A 25802-nucleotide genomic window follows, 5' to 3' on the forward strand; every position below is an offset into this window, starting at 1 on the left:
TTACATTGGCCGTCACACACACACACACACACACACGAAACAGAAGGTAACAAGTGCAGGTGAGAACATGGAGAAAAGAGAAGTCTTGCCTGCGCCGTGGCTCATTAGGCTAATCCTCCACTTGTGGTGCTGGCACTCCGGATTCTAGTCCCGGTTGCTCCTCTTCCAGTCCAGCTCTCTGCTGTGGCCCAGGAAGGCAGTGGAGGATGGCCCAAGTGCTTGAGCCCTGCACCCTCATGGGAGACCAGGAGGAAGCACCTGGCTCCTGGCTTTGGATCAACGCAGCACCGGCTGCAGCGGCCATTTGGGGGGTGAACCAACAGAAAAGGAAGACCTCTCTCTCTGTCTCTCTCTCACTATCTAACTCTCCCTGTCAAAAAAAAAAAATAAATAAAAAGCAAAGAAAAAAAAAGAGAAGTCTTGCCCACTGCTTGGTGGGAATGTGAACCAGCACAGTCATTGTGGCAAGCCCTTCAAGAAACTAAAGCCAGAGCTACCCTATGTCCCAACACCCCACTTTGGGATATATATCCAAGGGAAGTAGAATGCCAGTGAAATTCTAGCAGTATTCACGTTGGTTTCCCTTCTCCTGTGTCCTGACCTCCCTGTGTTTTGGTTGAATGCACTTAACTGGAGTGAGGGTGTGATGTACTTGTCCAGAGTTGGAACTTGGAGCTTCCTGCAGGAGGAAGACTTCATTTGTATTCAAGGTGCTGTCATATCCTATAGGCTCTCCAGGAGAATATTAGGAATCCTACAGTGCCTATCAAGATCTATAGGGCAGGGCTGGCACCGTGGCTCACTTGTCTAATCCTCTACCTGTGGCGCCGGCATCACAGGTTCTAGTCCCGGTTGGGGCTCCGGATTCATGTGCTTGGGCCCTGCACCCGCATGGGAGACCAGGAGGGGCACCTGGCTCCTGGCTTTGGATCAGTGTGCTGCGCCGGCCGCAGCATGCTGGCCGTGGCGGCCATTGGAGGGTGAACCAATGGCAAAAGGAAGACCTTTCTCTCTGTCTCTCTGTCTCTCTCACTGTCTACTCTGCCTGTCAAAAAAAAAAAAAATCTATAGGGCAGTAGAGATGAGCCTAACAGTCCTGTCTTGTATCTCATATAGCCTCAGCTGTTAGCTCGCAACCACTGTTTTGCTGGTGATAAAATGTTTTTGAGCCATTTGAGCTCACCTTCTAGACAACAGTATGCCCCAAAGAAAATTCTGTGCTCCACCCAAGCTTGCCACATAGGTATTAGTCATTAAGGATCTACTTCATGGCTGGCAAAGGCACATTTGCATAATGTTTTATTCTGTAATTCATTGCACATCCAGTGATATTGTCCAGGGCTGAAATTCCTGCAGCCAGGACTGGCTATGTGCTGGAAAGAACATATCTCATTATATACTGGCCGGACTGTAGAAGGTGAGTAGGATCCAAGCAGTCATGGTAGCAGTCTGTTGTTGCTTCAATTTAACCGTGGCAGTTCATTTGACTAGTTGTAAACAAGTCATGGATATTAAACATGTGATTACATTGTTATAGGACAGCAAGCATAAGGCACAATCCTATCTTGAGTGACTGTATTCAAATATATTTTAAGACATGGTTAACAACTGTAACCCACTGTGCTGGCTTGGACATTAATGTCAGCCTCAGAATCTGTGTAACTCTTCCAGATTCACCTGCTCTGTGTCCATGGCTTTAGCTCCTACTGTTCATAATATCTAGCAGGTCTCCAGTCTCTTCCTGTAGTACCAGACCTATGTATCTAGCTTCCTCTTAGGAGCTTCCATAGTTATAATCATCTCAACATGGCCAAAAAGAGGGTCTTATCTTTCCCAGGTGTTTATCTGATGCCTCGAACCTCATCACTGGTGTCTCCATTCAATCAATAACTTGTAACACAGATCTTGGTGTTCACCTTGACTTTTGATTTCTTTCATCCTTTTTTTTTTGACAGGCAGAGTTAGACAGTGAGAGAGAGACAGAGAGAAAGGTCTTCCTTCCGTTGGTTCACCCCCCAAATGGCAACTACGGCCGGTACACTGCACTGATCCAAAGCCAGGAGCTAGGTGCTTCCTCCTGGTCTCCCATGCGGGTGCAGGGCCCAAGCACTTGGGCCATTCTCCACTGCCTTCCTGGGCCACAGCAGAGAGCTGGACTGGAGGAGGAGCAACTGGGACAGAACCGGCGCCCCAACCGGGACTAGAACCTGGAGTGCCGGCGCTGCAAGTGGAGGATTAGCCAAGTGAGCCACAGCGCTGGCCCCATCTTGTCTTTACACCCTTGCTTGTACAGCCTCTGCCCCTTGGGGCCTGCCTTGCTGGACTCCGTGCAAAGGGGCCCAGGAGTGGTCTCACTCTATGGTCTTTGATCTGCCCCTGGACCCTACTGCTTGGCCAAGGTCACAAGCCTTTTTGATGCCTCTCTCTGTCTTGCCAGCTAAACGTTCTTGTAGACAAGGCCTCCTTTTATGAAACTCTCTGATCTCATTCTAAGACACCTGTTCATTTCAAGTATGTTTTTTCAGGTCTGTACTGGGTGCTAGGCACCTGTGCTTCAGTGCCCTGCCTATGGCCACAAGTGAGTGATGTCATACAATCATGTCATACAATCCTTAAAATAGCCTTCTTATAGGGACTTTGCTACCATCCTGAAGTATAGATGGGGAAACTTGGGCCATCCTCCACTGCCTTCCCAGGCCACAGCAGAGAGCTGGCCTGGAAGAGGAGCAACCGGGACAGAACCCAGCACCCCAACCATGACTAGAACCCGGAGTGCTGGCGCCACAGGCAGAGGATTAGCCTAGTGAGCTGTGGCACCAGCCCACATCTTTTTTTTAAAGACATAGAATTCAAACATGCATCTCTTCTGGTCATTCAGTACATTGTCACGGTACCATTTGTAAAATATGCATAAAATCTTTGCCACTCTATCCTAACTTCCATGTCTTTGTGCAAATCATCACCACCTTTGGGGCCAAAGTGTAGTAAAAGTGTCTCCTCATACGTTTCCCTACTTGCAGTGGTCCATTCTCCATGCATTCACTTGCATCAATTTCTGGATTGTGACACTTTCATAGAGGAATGAAATTCAGACCCCTCACTGTTTGTCATCTGCCCTGTGCTGATGTTCCCTGCCGGTCTTCATGAATCTACTCTGTCCATCAGCCTCCCCAGTCACACCTCTGTACCCCTGCATGAGCTGTTTCCCCTGGCTAGAATGCCTTCAGCCTCTTCCTATGTTGAAAAAAAAAAAACTGGTGTGCATCTTTTAAGATGCAAATCAAGCATCATTTTTTAAAATAGGCTGAAATGTGCCTCCTGCATTTAGGAAGCCCAGTGCAGTTTAACTCTTCTGTCATTTATTATAGTAATTATAATGCTAGTTTATATTCTAATACTTAGTACTTTTTAAAAAAAGATTTAATTTTTTTTGAGAGAGAGAGAGAAGGGAGGGAAGGAGGAGGGAGGGAGAGAGAGAGAGTGAGAGAGAGAGAGAGAGAATCTTCCATCCACTGGTTCACTCCCCTAGATGACTGCAATGGCCAGGAGCTCCATCTCAGTCTCCCAACATGGGTGGCAAGGAAGCAAGCACTCGGGCCATGTTCCACTGCTTTTCCCAGGTGCATTATCAGGGAGCTGAATTGGAAGTAAAGCAGCCAGGACATGAACCAGAGCCCATTTGGGATGCTGGCACTGCAGGTAGCAGCTTTATCCACTAAGCCGCAACACTGGCCCCTCCAGTACTTAGTTCTTGCCTTCGTACTGCAATAGACTTAAACAGTTTTGTATCTCAAGACCTGAAACTGTTCTAGAATGCTGTGGGACATCATTCACATGCATATGTAATGTTAAAAGTTTGAATCTATCAGTCAGAGCTCTGTGAACTTCTTATGTGGGGAGATGTCTGCATGTGCATAAAACGATCCTCTGGTGTCAGAGAATTTGTATCTCCTTAGCAGTCAGAGTTTGGACTGTGTTTCTCAAGGGCTGGTCCAGCAGCGTGCTTCATGAAAGAGCATGAGCCACCGAGAAGAGGTTTATTCATCCCAGTGTTGGAATATTTTCATTTCTCAAGGCAAAAGAAACTGAGGACTCCTTTGCAAACTCACTGTGAGCTGTGCAGCCCCAGCTGGGTTTGGCGATGCTAGTAGGGATGCATTGTGTGGCTGGGATGTTGCAGGAAATGAAGTTGCAAACAGAAGTATTGGGGCTGGCGCTGTGGCATAGTGGGTAAGCCTGCTGCCTACAGTGCTGGCTTCCCATATGGACACCAGTTTGAGACCCAGATGCTCCATTTCTGACCCAGCTCTCTGCTATGACCCGAGAAAGCAGTGGGAGGTGGCCCAAGTCCTTGGGCCCCTGCACCCGCATGGGAGACCTGGAAGAAGCTCCTGGCTCCTGCCTTCAGATTGACATAGTTCTGGCCGTTGCAGCCATCTGGGGAGTGAACCAGCAGATGGAAGACCCCTCTCTTTCTCTCTCTCTCTCTCTCTCTCTGCCTCTGTGTAACTCTGCCTTTTATTTTTATTTATTTTTTTGACAGGTAGAGTGGACAGTGAGAAAGAGAGACAGAGAGAAAGGTCTTCCTTTTGCCGTTGGTTCACCCTCCAATGGCTGCCGCGGCTGGCGCATTGCGGCCAGCGCACCGTGCTGATCCAAAGGCAGGAGCCAGGTGCTTCTCCTGGTCTCCCATGGGGTGCAGGGCCCAAGCACTTGGGCCATCCTCCACTGCACTCCCTGGCCATAGCAGAGAGCTGGCCTGGAAGAGGGGCAACCAGGACAGAATCCGGTGCCCCGACCGGGACTAGAACCCGGTGTGCCGGCGCCGCAAGGTGGAGGATTAGCCTTTTGAGCCACAGCGCTGGCCATCTGCCTTTTAAATAAATAAAATAAATCTTTAAAAAATAGAGAAGTTTGTAAGGGAGGAGAAGGACCATAGAACTAAGGAAGAAAGCTTTAGTGGCCAAGGTGACATCTTTCCTCATCCCTGGCTTCTTCTGAGTACAAACAGACTTCTTCAAGAAAGATTTGTTTATTTGTTTGAGTCAGAGTTGGAGAGAGACATCTCCCATGCTCTGGTTCACAATGGCCAGGGCGGAGCCTAGCCAAAGCCAGGAGTCAGGAGGTTCTTCCAGGTCTCCCACCTCGGTAGCAGGGGCCCAAGCACTTGTGCCATCTTCCACCACTTTTCCCAGGCCATTAACAGGGAGCTGGATCAGAAGTGGAGCAGCTGGGACACAAACCAGTGCCCATGTGGGATGCCTGTGTTGCGGCTTTACTTGCCATGCCACAATGCTGGCCCTGCACAGACTCCTACTTCTGCTTGTCTCCCTTTGCCTCCCTCATTCTTCCTAGTTCTCCTGCCAGCACCCCACCTCTCATTACTTCTCTGTAGAATGTTACTCTCGAGCTGTCATCCGACTACCTCATAGTATACCCAGTCTTCCAAGTCCAGCTCTTCTTGAACTTCAGTGCTCCATCTCTTCCCCGTTTGTGATTTCCAGGGGAAGCTTCCGCTTGACTAGATAGGGGTATGTGTCTAGGAGAGGCACAGCTTCTCTGAGAAACCTACTGGGGTCAGGAAAGCGATTGGCAGCCTTGCAGTGGACATGGTGGGAGATGTGACTGAGTTTTACTCCGTGTGTCTAGAAGTGGACCAGGGGCAGTGTAACTGAGTTACATTCTGTGTCTCTAGAGGAAAGTGAGGTGGAGAAATTGACAGAGCTGTGTTCTGCCATATCTGGAGCTTCTTCAGCCTCATTCCATGCTGGTCCCAGCCCAAATCATGTTAACAGAATTTGGGGGCGCATTGGAGTATCTCCATGCTTCATTTCTAGGGGGACACACTGCTCACGCTTGTCAGGTGAGGTGTGTTGGGTAAACGAGTGACCAGTGCTGCCATTGATGATCTTGTGTCCTCCAAACACTTCACCCATCTTCCTGTTTAGGAAACACAAGGACTAATTGTTACAAGGAAGATAACAAGAGCCTCTGGGAATATCTCCCAGTAACTTTCCACTTTCGTGAGGTGTGTGCCTGTGTAACACACTGAGATACCAGTGGTACCATGTTCCTCTCCCTACTGTCTACCCTAGGGCACCAAGACATACTACAATACCTGGAAATAAAATGTCTCTCCTCTTTCTTAGCTGTCACAGCTTTTAACTCAAATCTTATTTCTAGTCCTACCTACTTATCTGGTCATTTATAAGCTTGCTTTCTGAGTTGCTGTTGGCAGGGTACGTGTCTGCCTCATGTACACACTGTGAATCAGATGGCATGTGTTCAGTCTTGGAAAGAAACAAAATCAGAAAACCGAGCTATGTAACAATAAATGGTAACAACCCCAGAATCCAATCTTTATAAAGCTCCCATCACCATCCTCTCCCCATCGCATCACAAAACTTCTTTCCTGCACAGCAGTGACAAAAATCTGTCCTGTTCTTGTTTATCTTCCCCACTACAGCATAAACTCCATGATGGTTACGATTTGGGTGTCTTGTTTACCTAAAAATACCGAAAATAAATAAACATCGTGGAAATAAACAAAGACCCACCAAATAAGACCAAAGAGAGCCTATTCATTCAGAATTCCATTGTACAAAGGAGTCAGCCATCATCACGTGTGTTTCGGCAGAAATTCATAGGCAGGCAGAGGAGGAGGGGAGACTTTAGGGGTGCCTGATTGGAGGCATGGGGAATTCGCAGGTATCTTAACTTAGAAGAGGGGTGTTCTGGGGGATGGGTTGGGTGTGCATGTTTGGCTTTCTCTGGTTGGTCTTACGTTGGAATTGGGGACAAAAATTGGAGTCATTCATCAAGTCCTGGTTACTTTCAAGCCAACCTTTTTTTTTAAATTTTTTTTAATTTAAATTTAAATTTTTTTTTTGACAGGCAGAGTGGACAGTGAGAGAGAGAGAGACAGAGAGAAAGGTCTTCCTTTTGCCGTTGGTTCACCCTCCAATGGCCGCCGCGGTTGGTGCGCTGCAGCCAGCGCACCGCGCTGATCCGATGGCAGGAGCCAGGTACTTATGCTGGTCTCCCATGGGGTGCAGGACCCAAGCACTTGGCCCATCCTCTACTGCACTCCCTGGCCACAGCAGAGAGCTAGCCTGGAAGAGGGGCAACTGGGACAGAATCCGGTGCCCTAACCGGGACTAGAACACGGTGTGCCGGCGCCGCAAGGCAGAGGATTAGCCTAGTGAGCTGGGGCGCCGGCCTCAAGCCAACCTTTACAAGGACTTTGACTGGTGTCCTGGACCACTTTCTAGAGGTAGTTGGTTTGATTTCCAGTAGTTCTGACTTGCAGATAGCAGACTGGCTTCCTACAATTGTGGGTCAGTGTTCTCTTTGTAAGTATGGCCTCACCATCGTCCATTTGCACGTTGAGGCTCTTGTTGACATGGGGGAAGAAGAAAAAGGAAGCAAGGAGGAATGAAGGAAGGAGGGGAGGAAAAACATCAAGGATGTCATAGTACTATGATTCAGTTTCATTTCCCAGCTTCCATTCTGAACACTCTAATCCTGTTCATGTCAACCGCAGCTCATTCCAGAGCCTACAAGGTGTCTGTTTTCAGGACCCTTTATTCAGAGCCCATCATCCAAAACTATATGTAGCACAGTGAACAAGAAAGAGTTGCTTTTGCTGTCATTGGTCCCTACAAGAGCAAAAGGGTTCTGAGGAGGCACTTAAAGAATTTTCAGCTTCCAATTGTGCAGAAGCCATTGTTCAGGTAATTTAACATTGATTTCAGTTTAAAAGGCAATTAAGACAAAATGGGCAGCCACTGGCCACTTAGGTTAAATAAGCTTAGATTTAAATTGCTCCCCAGTACCACCTTTGTTTCCTGTGTTTGAGCTTTTCTCTGTTAATTTAGGATGCACTGGTATGGTTGTCCAAGTGAGGCAGGTGGGTGGAAGAGGGAACCTGGCCAGGGAGATGGTTACTGGAGGAAGAAATCATTTTCCAGAAACTGTTCTCTGGGTGAGATAGGTTCATTTTTGTACTGTCTCTGGGAACGTGTGGAATTTCTAGCTTCCAGTGTAAAAACCTAATAGTGGTACCCACTTGTTGATGCACCACTTTGACTTCTAGGTCTTAAAGCTGAGACAGTGAACAGGGATAAACTCATAACCTTGTGGACGAGGATGTTCCTTACATTGTTATTTAACTTTGAGTAATACTAGGGTAAAATACCAAAAGTGATGTTGTAATTTTTAAGAAGGATTTTTTATTTTATTCGAAAGGCAGAGTTATAGATAGAGAGAGAGGTTGAGAGAGAGAATCTTTGATCCCCGGTTCACTCCCCAACTGGCTGCAATGGCCAGGGCTGGACCAGGCTGAAGCCAGAAACCTGGAACTCCATCCAGGTTTCCCACAAGCGTGGCAGGGGCCCAAGCACTTGGGCCATGTTCCATTGCTTTCCCAGGAACATTAGCAGGGAGTTGGATCAGAAGTGGAGTAGCCAGGACCTGAAAGAGCATCCATATGGGATTCCAGTGTTGCAGGTGGCTGCTTAACCCACAGTACCACCACAGTGGCCACAATGTTATAATTTTTTGTTATTGCTACAGCACATAATGTTCACAATATATTTCAAAATGAAAAGACTATCAGGTAATTTATGATAAAATGTCAATTGTGTGCCTGTGTTTCTTTGTTGCTTTTGGTGGCCTCTGCAGAATAAAATGTCTGACTTGGATGGGATTGCCATGAAATAGTGCCTGTAACTGTCTTTGGATGGTTTAGTAATGACTGATTTTTCCTGTGCTTTGCCAAATTTTCCCAACTTTCCACAGCAAGTGTTCATTGGTTTTAACGTTGTAAAATATTTTGAAAATAACACTTGTTTGTTGTGATGCCAGAAGAAGAACATGGCTCTCAGGTGTGTGCTTGATCCATGCCTGCTCGAGGAAGAGGCTGTGTGCACCTGCTGTGTCACCAGGAGGGGGCAGGGATGCTCATTTTCAGTAATTTGCTTATTGCCTGAAGAAGGTCCACTAGGCATCATTAAGGGAGGCCCTTCACCTGGTCTTGGTTTAAAGTTGTAAAGTGAACTGTTATGTAGGGAATGCTTTGAAAATATGTCCAGGTGATTCACGCATTTGGATATCAGGAAATATGGTCACTTACCAGAGACCAATGTAGAGCTGATGGGACCCATTTAGAAATAGAACCACAAGCAGCCCTCCATAAATCGCATGCTCTCCACTCTCAATACGCTTCATTAAGCTCACCTTTCTTAATGCAACTGGATTATTAGGTGTCAGGACAAAGAAAATCATTAGGTACCACTGTTCTAATCCTGCAAAGTTCCAATGTGGTTGCTATGTAATTTTATTTTATTTTTTTCAGATAGAGCCTGCTTTCTGCTTTTCTAAGGAAAATATTTCCAAACTGGTAAAGAAGCAATATTACCGTATTGTGAGGCATATCTCAGTGGGTCATTACCATAACTTCTAGCAGAAAGGATAATCTATGTCGCATTTTACTTCAAGGATAAGATTGATTTTTATAAAAATCTTTAGTGCATTGAGGCTTAGCCATTTTTTTTCCTGTGAAGAAGCAATTAGATGCTGGAGTTTTTCAAAATTCTTAGGAGAGTGTAAACCAAACCATGATGTTTTCCTTTCAGGAGGTTTTATCATGTAGTGTTTGAAGAGAAAAGGCAATCTTGGGTGAGGAAAAGGACATTGGCCCCATGGCAGGCATAAGTGCGCATGTGGTCTAGAGTTTCTGCCCTGTTCTTATGTTTGCATCCATTTGGAAAGCTGATAAATATTGGGGAAATAGCATAGAAGGAAATAATAAACACCCATATTTCTACCACTAAGAACTCTGCACTCTGATTGGTTTTCTCCAGGTATGTGTGCACGCACACACACACACACACAACTCATCTTCAAAAGTCAGGGAGCAGAGACACACAGGGAGAGTTCCCATCTGGTGGTTTACTCCTTGAATGTCTGCAGTGAGAATGTCTGCAGAGAGGATGGGGCTGTGCCGAAGTGGGGAGCTGGGAACGCAGTCCAGGTCTCCCACTTCTATGACTGAGAACTGCTGCCTCCCAGAGTCTGGACTGGCAGGAAGATGGACTCGGGAGCTGGAGCCACGAATCGAACCCAGGAACCCTGAGATGGAACCTGAGCATCTTTATCAGTGTCTTTCCTGCTAGGCCAAATGCCCCTACCCCACGCTTTTGTAAAATTATGTACCTTTTACAATTAAAACAAGGCATGAATTTTTAGAAGTTTCATAGACAAACTTTAAAAATGAGTCTAACTGACCAGCACCGTGGCTCACTAGGCTAATCCTCTGCCTGCAGCACCAGCACTCCAGGTTCTAGTCCCAGCTGGGGCACTGGATTCTGTCCTGGTTGCTCCTCTTCCAGTCCAGCTCTCTGCTGTGGCCCGGAAAGGAAGTGGAGGATGGCCCAAGTCCTTGAGCCCTGCACCTGCATGGGAGACCAGGAGGAAACACCTGGCTCCTGGCTTCAGATGGGCACAGCGCACCAGCCGTGGCGGCCATCTGGGGGGTGAACCAACGGAAGGAAGACCTTTCCCTGTCTCTCTCTCACTAACTCTGCCTGTCAAAAAAAAAAAAAAAAGAGTCAAATGCCTGATCAGAATATTTTAAACTTCGGAGCATTTAAACTTTTCTTTTTTTTTTTTTTTTCCTTTTCAATTCTCTTTATATACAGAAGATCAATTTAGTATAAAGATTTCAACAGTTTGCACCCACATAGAAACACAAAGTGAAACATACTGTTTGAGTACTAGTTATAGCATTAAAGCACAATGTACAGCACATTAACGACAGAGATCCCACATGAGGAGCAAGTGCACAGTGGCTCCTGTTGTTGACCCAACAAATTGACACTCTAGTTTATGGCGCCAGTAACCACCCTAGGCTGTCGTCATGAGTTGCCAAGGCTATGGAAGCCTTCCAAGTTTGCCGACTCTGATCATATTTAGACAAGGTCATAAAAGACAGAGTGAGGATAGTAACCAATGATCCTAATAGTGGCATTAACCAGGTCTGAACAATTATACAGCATTAAGTGGGGAAGAGGACCATCAGTACACACAGATTGGGAGTAGAGCCATTGGTGGTAGAGTAGAGGTTATGATTACAAAGGAATGAGGCCCAAGTGCGCTAGACAGGGTCTAGAACAAATGACAGAGTCATTATTAGAGGAGCTAAGAAAGGTGCTGTCTAAGCTACAATTAAGTTTTCTGATTGAGAGGCAAATAGAACCTGACAGAAGGGACTTGATAATAATCTGTTGGGCTTTAGGCCTTGTAAGTTAAGAGGCCCAGACCTATCTATCTCTTCACATGGGGTACATCCTAAGGGAGGTGTGAACCTCCTAGGGGAAGGCACTCTGTCGACTTTCATTACTTAGCTGGCCTGGGAGGAGAGCTGGTCAGGTAAAGGCAGGTGGCATCTCTAACAAGAAATTTACAGTTCTGCCTGCAATGTTGCTGACCCTACTTGGCCATCCCCTCAGCTGCGGTGGTCACTTTGGAAGTTGGGCTGAGTGAAGGGCTTTTCAGCTTAGAGCCAATAAGATCTGTGGCTCTGACCTGGGCATCCTTCGACTCCAGGGCAGGTCCATTTCCAGTGATCCAACTCTTGGCAGAGCTGCCAGGGCTCTTCACAAGCTGACTTCTGCTGAAGCCCAGGCTTACCACATTGGAAGCCACTGCAGTGGACTGGGCTGTTGGGTCTCCTTGAGGGCAGATCACTGTACAGATCAGCCATTAATAGGCCTGCCACCCATTGCTTCTGATGCCTAGCTTTCTTTTCCTCCTGGTTTGTGTTAAAGCAGACCAGAGGATGCAAGTCAAGGGAGTGCTCAAGTCCCATCTCTAATCTTCGGTGGCCTGAACTACAAGTCTATAGTCACAGGCATGTTCTGTAGTAGTTTTTCTAAGGTAGACAATGCCCATGAGGAAAATTATATTCTCACTTTAAAACTTTCTTTCCCTTTGGTCTGAAAGGGAGGTTTTTTCTACTTACTGTATACTTCGCTGATGGCGAAGTGAATCTAGCTATGAAATTATTATTTAAGTTCTTATTTTGGCTATGCTATTACAGAAAAATGTTAGCCATCTCTTTTATAAGGTCTAAAGATTAAATTGTGCGTCCTACAGATTCCTTTATAATAGAATTAGTTTCCTACCTTGAAGAGAATAAAGAAATGAAAGAACAAGTTGGGCTTAGAATAGAGAAATGAGGGAGCAAGTCCTAGATCGCTTGCTGACAATAGCAATATTACATGAATACTTAGCAAACCGTTTCAACCATTAGATAACAACTTAAGAAAATATTTACCAGAAGGTCCAATGCCTTCTATAAATTTTAAGAATCATGTATTTGAAAACACGTCTTAAATATCTAACATGGTGTAGTTTGTTTAGCCAGTAAACTTAAGCACAACCATCTAAAATGTTTTTAGTTTCTTTCTACCAACACGTTTAAAACATATGATACACAGATTCAGGTCCCACAAATTAAAATGTATCTTTGATTGATTTTAGCAGCTTAAATTTATGGACAATCTTATCTATAAGCCATTTAAAATAAAACTCTTAATAAAATTTCCCCATGTGGACATACAATATGTACACACATATAACATAGCATAATAGACCAATATAGCAATTTTAATAATAGCTTTTAAAATCTTTAACTCTTTTTGTAGATTGCCAATTGATTGGCATTGCTTTTTGTTTTTAGTAACCTCAGTTAACCATACTTTCTCTCAGTTGGTACTGTTAATACATTATTGGCTTCATCTGTTTACAGAGCCATCCCAAAGTACTGAATACAATAAAAGTGGCTGGAAAAAGTCCATAGGAACCTATAGGAGGACAGCTAAACACAGAACCAACAACGCTTTAGTTTTATGAGCAGCACATCATATATAACTGTGGATGACAAAAGACTTTAAGTCGCCATGTTTAAAATTATAAACTCATCAACCAACAAGAGGCACTTGCTTACTTCACAGTATTTTTGAAAGCACCTATAGGATTTTACAAGTATTTAACCCTTTAGGCCTCTGGGGCTTTCTCATTAAGATAACTATCATGTCTAGTAACACAAGATCATTAGACTTTTTAATTCTCAAACATTTGTATTAATAGCATTTTCCATTATAGAAACTTAAAGTCTGGTACCACATCACATCTTGACAGTCCTTCTAATATAATCCAAATAGCCTGATTAGTTGGTGTCTCTATAAGATGAGAGACATAGGTCCTTCGATTTTTTCAGTTGGGCCCAAACTGGAAAAACCAAAGTCCAGGATTTACTGGAAATTTTAGAGACCAGATTGTTTGAAACTTTGATTTTTTGAATGCCTGTCAAGAATGCCAAGAAGGCTCAAAATCCAAAATATCTGGTTGAAATAAGATTCCTTAAAATCATGACATAACATAGACCAAATTTGATCATTGTTACAAGGTGATTATTCAAATCTTTGAAAATAAGCACATGTTTAAATAACCCATAGCTCTTAATTAAAATTCAGCTGTTTTTGAACAATTAGAATTTAACAGACATCAAGAGAACATAATAGATTACTTTAACACATTGCTTTAACAGAGCATCAGAGTTTAATTCTATGTCAAAGAGAAATTGAGCTTCCTGTGATCTTTTGCTGTGAGGTTTCCTTCCTTTACCTTCTTTCATATTGGTGACCATGTTTCTGTGTTTCTGTGTATAACACATCTTTAAGCATCTTTTGCAGGGCAGGATGAGTGGCAACAAATTCTTTCAGTTTCTGTTTGCTATGAAAAGTCTTAATTTCACCTTTATTCACAAATGAGAGCTTTGCAGGATATAGTATTCTGGGCTGGCAGTTTTTCTCTCTTAGTACCTGGGCTATGTCTCGCCATTCCCTTCTAGCTTGTAGGGTTTCTGATGAGAAGTCTGCTGTGAGTCTAATTGGAGATCCTCTGAGAGTAATCTGACGTTTCTCTCTTGCACATTTTAGGATCTTTTCTTTATGTTTCACTGTGGTGAGTTTGATTACAACATGTCGTGGTGAGGATCTCTTTTGGTCATGTTTATTAGGGGTTCTATAAGCTTCCTGTACTAAGATGCCTCTGTCCTTCTCCAAACCTGGGAAATTTTCTGCTAGTATCTCACTGAAAATGCCTTCTAATCCTTTCTCCCTCTCCATGCCTTCAGGAACTCCTAGAACCCGAATGTTGGGTTTTTTAATAGTATCCTGTAGATTCCCGACAATATTTTTTAGATTTCTAATTTCTTCTTCTTTTCTTTGGTTTGCCTGTTTCCTTTCCTGTTCTCTGTCTTCTAAGTCTGATATTCTCACTTCTGCTTCGCCCATTCTGTTTTTAAGGCTCTCTAATGTGTTTGTCATTTGATCTATTGAATTCTTCATTTCATTATGATTTCTCGTCACTATCACAGTTTCTTGTTCCACTAGTTGTTTCATTTCATTTTGATTCCTCCTTAATATTTCATTTTCACGAGAGAGATTTTCTATCTTGTCCATGAAGGATTTCTGTAGTTCAAGAATTTGTTTTTGAGAACTTCTTAATGTTCTTATCAATTTTTTGAGATCTGCTTCTTGCATTTCTTCGATCTCATCATCTTCATAATCTTGAATTGGGGTGTCTTTTTCATTTGGGGGCATCATAGTGTCTTCCTTGTTCTTGTTAGCTTGGTTTTTGCGTTTGTTGTTTGGCATGTTGGAGATATTTGGTTTCTTCACTGTGGTGTTTTTTCTTGTTACACTATGGCTCTATATTAAGTGGACTGTCTGCTTTCAGTGGAGCCTTAGAGGCTTGAGATGAGTGTGGACTGAGAGCTGTGTTTGGTTCCTCAGGGTTGAGGGTGTGTCAAAGATGACACTCCCAGGTTAGGTGTGGTAAATCTCTCTCTTTTTTGATTCAAAAGGGAAGTAATTCCACACAGCTGAACGTAATTGGAGGTAGTTAGCAGGCGAATGATATACCCACAGGAGCCAGAGATCGGAAGCTCTTTCCCAAGGACCACACAGGGAATCTCTGCTGCCCTCAGTGTGGGCTCCAGTTCTCCTGCAGTCTCCCACTGGGTTGCCAAGTTAGATGCTAATCTCCTGTTATTTCACCCCTCCCCCCAGAGTCAGGTTTTTCTGCTAGGCTCAGGGCCGGTGCAGACCTGAGGTCACCCTGCTTATGACGTATGTCCAAAATGGCGCCTGCTCTGTCTTGCTCGCCTTTGAGAGGTGAGCGGAGAGAGAAACTTGTGTCCGTATCGGTCAGTTTTTTAATTTTTTTCCTCTCTCTCTTCTATTTAGCCTGGTGAAATTTTCCCCACGGAGTTTCAAGCCTCGTTCCCTCTAGCCTCCTCTTTCCGCTTGCCCGCTGGTGTCTCGGGCTATTGAGGTTCGGCTCACCTCGCGTTCCAGCGCTGGTGTGTTGAGTCTGCCACTGGTGTCCCGAACTTGGGCTCCCACGCTCTCCACGCAGGTCCACTGTGAATCACTAGTTCCAGAAGAGTTTCCTCTGCTGTTTCATCCCCTACTCTTCCTTGACCCTGCAGTATCTCCACTTATATTAAACTGTCTCTCCCCCGGACTAATAGTGTGCTCCCTGCCTATTCCGCCATCTTGCCGCTCTGACTCCGCATTTATACTTTTCTTGTGCAAGGCTAGATATCTCTTCTGTGAAGTCAGCTTTGTAGCTACAGAGCAGAAGCAGCTGCAGACAGTGCAGACAAATGGCCACAGCATGTTTTGACAGAACTTCATTCAAGGAGATATTTTAAAAAAAAGATTGTTTAGTTAGATTGAAAGGCAGAGTAACAGAGGGAGAGAGGTCTTCTTTCTGCTGGTTCACTCCCAAATGCCTGCAACAGCCAGAGCTGGGCCAGGCCAAAGACAGGAGCCAGGAACTCCATCCAGGTCTCCCACCTGGTGGCAGGGACCACCCTCTGCTGCTTTCCCAGGTGCATTAGCAGGGAGCTGTGTCATAAGCGGAGCAGTGGGACCCGGAACAGCTCTCCGATATGGGACACAGTGTTCTAGGCCACTCCTCAACCCGCTGTGCCACAATGCCAGCCCCTTGTAGAGGCTTAATTTGAATTTATTTTTGACATGTTATGAAATATTCTTCCTTAGATTTTCAGCCGTTTAAAATATCAAATCGGGGCCTGCATTCTTGCACAGTGGATTCAGCCTCTGCCTGCAACTGAGCATTCCATATGAGTACTGCTTTGAGTCCCAGCTGCTCTACTTCTAATCCAACTCCCTACTAATGTCCCTAGGAAATCAGTGAAAGATGTCCCCAAGGACCTGGGCTCCTGACACCTGCGTGGGAGACCCAGATGGAGTTCTTGGCTCCTGGCTTTGGCCTGGCCCAGGCTTTACCATTGTGGCCATTTGGGGAGTGAACCAGCAAATGGTAGATTTCTTTGCTCTCTACGTCCCCTTTCCTCTCCCACTCTTCCCCTCTCTAACTCTGCCTTTCAAATAAATAAATCTAATATAAAGTATTTAAGATCCATTTCTATGTAATGGCTGAATTTGACTTTCGGGTTGTAGCTGGTCAGCTTTTGTTCCACACACGGATTCACAAGTATCTCTCTATCTACAGAAAAATCTGTATCAAGTTATTGTATTTTAGAGTTATTTATTTGAAATAGTGACATTGATAGAGAAGAGAAGAGAGAGAGAGAGAGATCTTCCATCTTCTGTTTCATTCTGCAAATTCCCCCAACAGCCTGGGTTAAGCCGAGTTGAATCCAGGAGCTGGGAGTGAGGAGCTCCATCTGGGTCTCCCTCGTGGGGTAAGAAACTTGGACTCATTAGAGGAAACTTCAACAAGTTTGTGGAAACTGGGATTAAGCAGATTATTTTGTTCCAAACATTTAAAAATCAATGCATGCTATTGCTTCCAAGTGAATTTTTCAGGAGCCTTTTGTACAACCCTTGTATGCGTGGATTTCATGTTCACTTTACACCAGAATGAAACCATCTTTTGATTCCTGTGTCTGTGAACATTATGAAGCATCCTCATACATGTAGTTCTATATAGCACGGATCTTTACCACCATCTATGCCAGGCATGTGTACGTGTGTGTGTGCGTGTGTGTGTGTGTATAATAATCAGTTGATTCACATTTAGCCAACCCTTTTCACTGATGTATAGTATTCCATCACAGGATGTGCCATACCATTTTGTGCTTCATATGAATTCAGTTTGTTTGCCACTTTTTCCCCTGTTCAGAGCAGTGGTGCCCCTTGTATCCTTCTGTACAGGTGTTGTCACGACAGGTGTCAGAGGTAGAAATGTTCTGTTACAGAGTGTGCACATCTTCTGCCACTCTCAGTCAGGTTTCTCGAATGCTAAGACTGGTTTGTGTTGCCAGTGGGAGGCACTTCTCTCATTCTTGGTGTCAGAGGACCCCACCCATTGTCTAGGAGCCAGAAAACTACCTTTTTCTGTGCCTCACGTCTTTAGCTGCAGACGTATGTGTGTGTCCTTATTTCCCTTTGGGTGAGGCAGACACTGCTTTAACTCTTTGCTGTGCCACTTACACATGAGACTGGCAATTTATATCAATAACCGGGTCTAGCAACATCTGCCAAGGTTGTCACAGTCTGAGATTAAATGGCCATATGTGCAGAGAACACGGGGACAGTGGGGCTGTGATTAGGGTTCGCCTTCTCTCCACCGGCCACCCTCCCCCCACCCCCGCCACGCATCATTTCGAATAACCTTGCTTTTGTGAACTGATTTGCGGCTCTAATTACCCCGCTGAGGATACCAGTTTGCACTGTAATAATAGTGACTCTGTGTGTTTGTGAGTCTCTGCAGTTGCCAAGAACATTCTGCTTAAGCTGAACTCCGAATACCCTCCTGCTTGTGTTACTGGGTGCTGTTGGAGAAACGTGTCCAAGCAGGAATACCAGTCCCTGGTAGAAGTTCACTTTTAAAATAATCAGGCAGGGTGGTGTAGCAGGCATCATCCTTGCAAAATAAAGTTTCACCTGCTATTAGCTGGACCTGCTGAAATGCCAGTGCACCCAAGAAAGGCAAGCAAAGAAGACCCACACCTGTTTTCCTCGAGTCCAACAGGACATCAAGGCTGTGTTAGATCTGCACTTCGTGGGCAGGAGGGGAGAAGCCCTCATGATGTTGGTATGACTAAGATGGATGGCAGTTACGTAAGGACTTGGCATGTTTCACAAAAACCTGGAAGTAGTGCTTCTGGATGTGGAGCTATAATAAATGTGAAAATAAATATTTGAAAGATTTATTAGCGTTTTAAAATTTGCCTGCTAATATATAAAATCCTAATCAGCTGTGCCCAAGGCCTTTGACTAAAAGCTATCCAGCAAGATGCCACAGGATGCAATGAATATTTCATTATTTGTGAAATATAGGGTGGAAGTACATATACAGGCACACACTCCACGTTTAGATCCTTCCTGTTCTGATTAGAGCTTGAAGAAGCAAGACCATCCCTCCACCCCAGTTTTTGCTTACTATTTAAGAGAAAAAAAAAAAGGGAGCTCCCACCTGCCGGTTCACTCCCTGACAACCTGCAACAGCTGGATCTGGACCAGGCCAAAGCTACAAGGCTGGACTTCAATTTCAGGCTCCTATGTGGGTGGCAGGGACCCAAATACTCCAGCTGTCATCTGCTGCCTCCCAGCAGGTGTATTAGCTGGAATCCAGAATCTTGAGTGGAGCCAAGACTTGAACCCAGTATGTCTTAAAGAAATAGATTTATTTATTATAAGGTGGAGAGTGAGGGAGAGAGAGAGGGGCAGAGAGAGAGGGAGGGGGGACAGAGAGAGAGAGAGAGAGAGCAAGAGAATGAATGAATTTTCCATTCACTTCCATTTGCTCTCCAAATGGCCATAACAACCATGGCTCAGCCAAGTCAAAGCCAGGAACCGTTAATTCAATCCCCATTTCCCACTTGCACGGCAGCCACCCAGCCTCTGGGACCATGCTCTGTTGCCTTCCCAGGTGCATTAGCAGGAAGCTGGATTGGAAACGGAACAGCCAGGACTCAAACTGGTGGTCCAATATGGTGCGCTGACATCAGAGTGGCAGTTTACCCCACTGTGGGACTCTTGTTATGTCTTAACTGCTAGGCCCCAGACCTACCCCAGGAAGCCTAGTCTAACACAAATGATTTGTAGTTCTGACTGTGATGATAACCAATGTAGCCTACGTTCAAAAGCCTCACTTCTTCAGCCAATCAATTGTCTGGTCCCTACTGCCAGTAATACTTCCGCTGAGGATAGTTAGGCTTTTGTTGAATGGGTAGAAGTTTAAGAGTAGAATTGTGATCCTTGAAGACTGTGGAGAGCAGATGGGAGGAGGGGAGAAGGCAGGGTATTGGTCGGGTTCTGAGTTAGTTTATAGATAGACAGAAGTAGGACTTTCTGGTGTTGTGCATGGTGGGATGACTATGGGTAACAATAATGCACTATGGGGCTGGCATTGTGGCACAGCAGGTTAAACCATTGCCGGTGACACTGGCATCCCATATGTCTGTAGAAGCTCCTGGCTTTGGCCTGGCCATTGTGGCCATTTGGGGAGTGAACCAACAGATGGAAGAGCTCTCTGTCTCTGTCTCTCTCCCTCTTTCAAATAAATTCTTTTCTCAAAAAAATGCAGTAAGTATTTCTCTAAAAAAAAAAAAAAAAAAAAAGCCTACAAGACAAGATGTTGCATGCTTGCACCACACGGAAATGTTAACATTCGAGATGGTAGGTCTGTTTATCCTGGCTGGACACTGGGCAGCACGTACTCCATTAGGAGCTGCAGTATTTCAATAGATAGTCATTCCCATTTAACAACAGCCACAAAAAGAAAAAAAAAAAGCAGACGGGTGAGGACTTGGGAAAAGGGAAATTGGACGCCACCGTCATCAGGTGAATTCATTTTAGAAGGCGCTCTCCGAGTTCCACAGCCACAAATGTTTTCCTTCTGAAATCGAAGGCAAACTTCAGAGGGTTCCCATTTAGCACTTAACGCGGAACCCCTCAGGGCTGACAGCCCCATCAAACGCACCTGCTTCCTGGGGGCGTGGCCGAGGCTGGCGGTTCGGCAGCGCGCGGGGCGCACGTTGGGGCGCCGGGCCGTTCCTTCTGCGCTCGTGTCTCCGCGTGAAGTAGCGTAGTGGAAGCCGCGAACAGCGTCCCGTGGCCGTCCCGGAGAATGCGGGAGTAGCGTAAGTAATTGGAAGTGCTTAGATCCCGCCTGTAGACGATTCATGGCTCGCGAGTTGAAATTGGCTGTCAAGTGCGGACCCGGGGGACCGCGCAAGGTGCCCTATTCTGTCATGTGGTCCATATTTAATGCTTGGAAGAACAAGGGAAGGGGCACGTGCGAGAGAGGGGGGAGAGAGCGAGCGAGCGAGCAGGGAGGCAGCGCGAGCGAGCCGCCAGCCCGCGGCTCTGAGCGCTTCGGGAAGCGTGTGCGGGCGGGACCCCCGCAGCCCAGGCCTCCGCCGCCTCGCCTAAGCCTTAAGACTTTGCCAAGATCCCCGCGCGTCCGAGTCGGACAGCGTTTCGGCGCTGCCCGAGGCCCGCGGCGGGGACGCCAGGCCCGGCGCCGCCTCCCTTTGTGCGCGCCCGGGACTTGATTGCCGCCTGGCTCCGGCTGCTCGCTCGCGCGCCCGCGCGCCCGGGTCCGTTCTGCACCTGCGGCGGCCGCGCCCGGCGGCTCCACGCGCGGCCCCAGTCATTTGCATTGCTCGCACGTGGGCGCCGCGCGCCGCGGCCTCGGACCTGCCCCGGCGCGCAAACAGGAGGCACTCGGCCGCCGACCATGAAATCCTGGCAGCTGATCGCGGTCGTGGGAGATGCCCTTCAGGTAGGGCGAGCGCCGAGGGCCCCGCGGAGGGCGCTGCCAGGGGAGCGGAGCCGGCTGCGGGAGGGCGTGCAGGCGGGGGCGGGCGGCAGGGGGAGGAGTGTGCGAGCCGATATTCGGGGCTGCTGGTTGCCGAGTCCAGCGTTGGCGCGCAGGAGGCGGCGGCGGCGGCTGTGTGTGCGCCTCCAGGGCAGCCGATCAGGATCCGGGCAGCCCAGCTCGGCGGCGATGGAGCGGCGCGGCCGCGTGTGCGGCGCGTGAGCGGGGAGCGGTACGTGAGCCCAGCTTGGGGACCGCGCGGGCTTGCTCGGAGGCCGAGGCGGGTCCGTTTTCTTTACCGCCTGGAAGTTAGCGGGCAACTTCCCGGCTCCTCGTTCCTGGGCTGTGGTTCCGTTTGCGCCCGGCGGTGGCGAAGCGAGGGGAGGAAGGGAAGGGGGCGTATCCCCAACCGATGGGGGAAGTCCCCGCGGGCTGCGCGTGGATTTGCAGGAGAGGCGGCAAGGCCGATGGCGCGAAGTTGGCGCGGGCGCACGCGGGGCGTGCGTGTGCGGGGCGCGTCCGTGTGGACGCGTCCGCCGCTTGCCTTCGCGGCCGCGCACCGAAGGGAGGCTGAATTCAGGGGCGCACTGCGCGGCGCTTGGGCTCCGACTTGGGGCGCTGGCACGCCCGGGGTGAGAGCTACCCGAGCGGGGAGTCCGCGGCGCTGTGGTGCGTTTCCCTCTTGGCGCGGCAGAGTTAGGCGCGGGTATTTGCAGATAGGCTGGTCTCCGGCGGGACAGCCTCGGGCGGGGAGGACCCCCACCGCCACCACCCCGCCCTGGTAGCCTTAGCGCAGCTCCGCGGCCGCTGTTCTCGGATTGCTGTGAAATGGAGGGTTTCTTCCCACTGGAGAGGGACCCGTGGAGGGAGTGCTGAATCTGGAAGTTTCGCAGGCGGTGACAGGAATGCCCAGCCTGGATGCTGGGCTCCAGAGGCGCTTCCGGAGCCTCCCCGGAGCTCTCGCCACGGGCCCGCTGGTGGCGCAAAAGTGGAGAAGCCAGAAGGGACCCTGCCGTCCTGTCTGTGCCTTGGGAGTCGTAAGTTGTTGGGTTGTCCCCCGTCGGTCATCCGATGGCGCCCTGGGGAACCCGAAGGCTGTGAGTCACACTGGCCCCTGTGGGCTGGCTGGGGTGACGTCCGAGGGGGTCGGTCTTCAGGGAAGTGGGTTGGCTCGACTGCTGACCCCTGCTGACCACTGCTGACCGCCGGGGTTCAGGAGGCTGGGCAGCCTCGGCGGTCTCCGTGTGAGCAGTAGCTCTCCCCACTTTGCGCACACTTGCGGTGGCCGCCACGTTAGGGACCCGCAGCCATCACAGGTGCTTCTCGGCAGAGTTGGGGTACCTCGGGTCTCCCCCATTCCATTCCTCGCCTGCCTTAGCCTCCCCCTCCTTCTGCTTTTCCCTGTTCTCCTACCGAGGGCGCAGACTTCCCAGGTTTCTTGTGTAATTTTTGTGGGTGATGAATTCTGTTTTTTGTTTTTTTATCCTTTCCTTTTGGGATTCTCTTCTCACTTGAAAGAGTTGTTTATTCTGAGTCAACCTCACTGTACACTGCTCTTAAAGAAACGTAATATTCAAACTTTTCTTGTCATTTGCTTTTAAGCAGGCAAATGCACTGTTGGAAAGTGCTTGATCTCCATGGAGAAGACCTGGTTCTCTTCTCTGTGCCTACCAAGGGGGATGTGTTTATACAGAAGTGCTGGGCGCCTGTCGTGACTTGAGCGGCCTAAGCATATTTCTGCTTTTCTCTCTCGGAACGTGGTCCCTCTGACTTCGGTTTCCCCTGATACTGTTAGGGTCCGGGTTCGTTTTAATCTGCGTTGACTTGAGTGGAGTGGAGATAGCAGTCGGTGTTGACTGACGGCCCGGCCTTCTTACATGTAACAGAAATCATGGCTGGCTTTTTCTTCTCGATTGTGCTTCTCTTTTACTTTGCTTTCTTCCCACGAGGACTATGATGCAAACGTCGAAGTGCAGGTCGAGGGCGTTTGCTGTGGTTGTCAGCCTTGGGGTCGCAGGGTTTTGACACTGTGCGGCTACCTTTATTCACGTTTTAGGTGTGTTGTTGTTCTCAGAGGCAGACTTTGGGTATTCATTGTCTTGCATTTTATCATGAGAGCCTGGTTAAATAAGTATTCCAACGTCCGGTGGAAGATAAATTTAGTCTTGTTTTCTTCATGCATTTAATTTTTATTTTAGGCTTTGAGCACAGTAGAAATACTAGATAGGTGGAAAGTGGTCGCAAAAAGGAAGAAAATTTATCAAGTAGTAATACAACTATTGTGATTTAGTGCACTTTGGTTTGGCTTTATTTCTTGGCCTTTTTTTTTTTTTTTTTTTTAATGTCAGGTCTGTTAGTCAAAGTTATCCCAAGAGGGGGACTAAGGTAAGTTCTTGCAAGGTACTCTTCATGGAATTTAAGCAGAAGTTCTTTCTACAGACTTCAGTCTCCATCTTGTGTTGCTTTTCCAACAAACATAAACACAGTGTGTTGAACTATCACAAGGTAGCCCATTAAAATGCACAAGCGCTGTGGGTTAATCAAAGATTTAAATAACAGAGCAGTAAGTAAAGGATGCATGCACAGGAAAAGGCAGGTGTCCTTCAGAATTCTTGGATTCTGGACTTTGTTAGGTTGCAGATCAGGAAACTTGTGAGTGCGACTGAGCGTCGCGTCTCTGTTCATATTTATGGGCATACGCTTTTATCTGTTTGCATCTCTTCGTGTTCACGCACGGCTGAACATTTGTATGTGACATGGACAACGGTGAATGGAAGCAAGTATGTGTTTTAATGTGTCTGAATTCTATCGTGGAAAACCCAAGTGGGAGTCCTGCAGCCTTGGGGTCCCTGTTGGGCCCCGATGTTTCCACAGCACAAAGGCAAGTCTGCCTTGGAAAGTCAGCATTTCCCACGCAGTGCTTAGCTTGGAAGCTCTTGTTTATTAAATTATTCAGTAACTATGTAATGTTGCAAACAGTTTTCAGGGTTCTTTTAATTAATAAGAATAAACTTTATGTGAAAAGTTCCGGGATTTCTGTGTGTGTGCGCCTCTGCCCACAAGGCCGAAACAGCTTGTGTCAGCTGTAGCAACTCGTTTTTGATTCAGCAAAACTAGGTTATGAATTCAAGCAATTAAAAATGACAAAAAGCCCAATTTCACTGCCTAGATTAATATGCTTCCAATTTTTCCTGCTCCATAAAAATTTCAAAGAGTTCTTTCTGAGTAGGTGCTTGCATAACCTATAGGGTAATGGAAGGCCCCCGTTTCACATTTGCTTATGATGTCTGGATACTTTGATGTCGCACACGTAAATAGGATCAATTGGATGTTCGTGACAATTTTGTATTTGCAAGTTCTCATGAAATTATTTCAGAGGAGTTTAAAGGCAAAGGAAGAAGAGCAGTGGTGAGTTCCCTAACGGTTATTGATGGAGAAGCATCTCTGGGCTATTGGCAGTGTTCTGCAGGCCTGGGAGACTTCTTGGGAAGCGAGAGAATTCGAGTATGAAGACTGCTTGCAGCTCCCAGAGATGGCAGTGAGATATTTATCTTTTTCCTTTATGCAATGGGGGTGGGTGGGAAGGCATGCTTATTACTCTTTCTCTCTACAAAAATGAAGCCTGGATTCATGCTCATCTACTTGGCCAAAGCTCACTGCTCTTCAAAATGGGCTGTTCTGTGTACTCAGTAATTAGTAGTCAAAATTAGCCACATCGAATGGCCCACAGTTTTGGGTTAGTTGGCTCAGTCTTCTAACCTGGCTTGACTTAACTCAATCTCTCACAGCATGGACGCACACACATACAAATCAGGAGGCTGTCACTCAATGCCGTTTATCCTCCAGGTCCCAGTACAAATAGCACTGAGCAGGCACATCGCGGTGCTCTTTGCCCCGTGTGTCTGCTTTCCAAGAGAAGTCCTTAAGAACTTGATCTCGGGGCCGACGCTGTGGCGTAGCGGGTTAATGCCCTGGCCTGAAACTCTGGCATCCCATATGGGCACCGGTTCTAGTCTCGGCTGCTCCACTTCTGATCCAACTCTCTGCTATGGCCTGGGAAAGCAGTAGAGGATGGCCCAAGTGCTTGGGCCCCTGCACCTGCATGGAAGACCAGGAGGAAGCACCTGGCTCCTGGCTTCAGATTGGCACAGCTCCGGCCATTGCAGCCAGTTGGGGAGTGAACCAGTGGATGGAAGACCTTTCTCTCTCTCTCTCTCTCTCTCTCTCTCTCTCTCTCTCTCTCTCTCTCTCTGCCTCTCCTCTCTCTGTGTAACTCTGACTTTCAAATAAATGGATCTTAAAACAAACAAACAAAAAAAGAACTTGATCTTAGGAAAGCCTCTGCCAGCCTCTTTCTCTTTATCATAGTTCCTCTCTGCATTTGCTACCCTGCTGATGCTGCACCTTCTTGTTTTGTTGAAATCTTGGCTTCAGAGGAGGTCAGCTGCTCATCTGCTAGTGAGTTGGACCTGTGGGTTTTGTCTGCTAGAGTGTTTTGAATGTGTACTTAGAGCCCTCCCACTTTTGTTACAAAGATGAAGATGAGGATGAAAAGGTGACACCTTGGCAAGCGTAACAGTAGCAACACCACCAGGCTGATCACTGCTTGAGCTCTCACTGCTTGCATGGCGCTGTGAACTAGGAGCTCCAGTACATCTTCTGGTCTGATCTACAACCTGTGAGGTAAGTATTTCTGTGCCTAACTCAGAGGTGGAGAGGCAATCGTAAAGGTTTCTCTGAATGAGAAAAAGCAGTCACAGTCTGGATCTTTCAGATTCCAGAATACGAAGATAGCATGCAAATACAGCAACCTGTGAGATTAGGTGCACACAGTCAATGGCTGGCACTGTGGTGCAGTGGGTTCGACCTCCATGTGTAATGCCGGCATCTCCTTTGGGAGTTCCTGATTAGAG

The sequence above is a fragment of the Lepus europaeus genome, chromosome 21, assembly GCF_033115175.1.
Source record: "Lepus europaeus isolate LE1 chromosome 21, mLepTim1.pri, whole genome shotgun sequence".
Taxonomy (NCBI): Eukaryota; Metazoa; Chordata; class Mammalia; order Lagomorpha; family Leporidae; genus Lepus; species Lepus europaeus.